Below are 1,338 nucleotides of genomic sequence, written 5' to 3'. Positions count from 1 at the left end.
TCTGTAATGGCTAACATCATAAGCATTTCTTCATATGTTTGTTGGCCGCTTCAATATCCTCCTTGGTGAAGTGTCTAATCATGTCTTCTGCCCATTTTTTAATTGGATTGTTTGTCTTTTTATTATTGAGGTGTTGGAGTTTTCTATAAATTCTAGAGATAAGTCCCTTGTCAGATATGTCATCACCAAATATTTTTTCCCAATCTGTAGGTTCTCTTTTGACTCTTAGGAAGAAATCTTTGGAAGCACATAAATATTAGATTTTTGGAAGGTCCCAATCATTTAGTTTCTCATCTGCTGTTTGTGAATTTTGGGATATGCTTGATAGTCTACTTATGCCATATATTGTTGTTGTTGTTGTTATATGCCGTCAAGTCGGCCCCGACTCATAGCAACCCCTCCTTGGGTTTCTGAGGCAGTATCACTACGGAAGTATGATTGCCCAACCTTCCTTCCGAGGAGTGGCTGGTGGGTTTGAACTGCCAGCCTCTGGTTAGCAGTCAAGTGCCTTAGCCACTATGCTACCAGAGCTCCATATATTAGGACCCCTAAATTTGCCCCTTGTTTTTCCTTGAAGAACTCGATAGTTTTGGGTTTCACATTGAAGTCTTTGGTCCATCTGGAGTTCGTTTTTGTGTATGGTGTGAGGTACAGATCTTGTTTGATTTTTCTGCCAATGGATCTCCAGTTTTGCCAGCACCATTTATTAAACAAACATTCTCTTCTCCATGTAATGGATTTAGGCCCTATGTCAAAGATCAGCTGACTATAGGTTGATGGATCTATTTCTGGATTCTCAATTCTATTCCATTGGTCTGTGTGTCTGTCATTAAACGAGTACCAGGTGGTTTTGACTACTGTGGCTGTATAGTAGATTGTGAGATCCGGCAGTGTGAGACCTCCTACTTTGTTCTTCTTCTTCAATAGTGCTTTGCCTATCAGAGGTCTCTTTCCTTTCCATATGATTGGGTTTTCCATATCCTTAAAGAATGTTGATGGGAACTGGATTGGGATTGCATTGAATGTATAGATTGCTTTGAGTAGAATTGATATTTTCACGTTCGATCTTTTATCCATGAGCATGGAATGTTACTCCATTTATGTAGACCTTTTATGGTTTCTTGAAGTAGTTTTTTATATTTTCCTTGGTACAGGTCTTTTGTGTCCCTGGTAAGATTGATTCCCAAGTATTTTATTTTTTTGGTAGTTATGGCAAATAGTATTGATCTCCTTATTTCTTTTTCAACAATCTCTGCTGGAGTAGAGGAATCCAACTGATTTTTGGATGTTGATCTTGTATCCTGCCACGATGCTAAATCTCTCAATTAGTTCCAGTAG

The 1,338-nt window shown here is 38.6% G+C and overlaps 1 protein-coding gene across 1 annotated transcript in view; it reads left to right on the top strand.

Moving 5' to 3' along the window:
- EEFSEC (eukaryotic elongation factor, selenocysteine-tRNA specific) overlaps positions 1-1,338 on the top strand; it is a 556,144-nt gene that overhangs the window by 410,125 nt on the left and 144,681 nt on the right. The window lies entirely within an intron of this gene.

The sequence above is a fragment of the Orycteropus afer genome, unplaced genomic scaffold (genome assembly GCF_000298275.1).
Source record: "Orycteropus afer afer isolate SDZICR_OR568_19922 unplaced genomic scaffold, OryAfe1.0 scaffold00377, whole genome shotgun sequence".
In the NCBI taxonomy this organism is placed as follows: domain Eukaryota; kingdom Metazoa; phylum Chordata; class Mammalia; order Tubulidentata; family Orycteropodidae; genus Orycteropus; species Orycteropus afer.
This window is presented reverse-complemented; position numbering and strand designations above follow the sequence as displayed.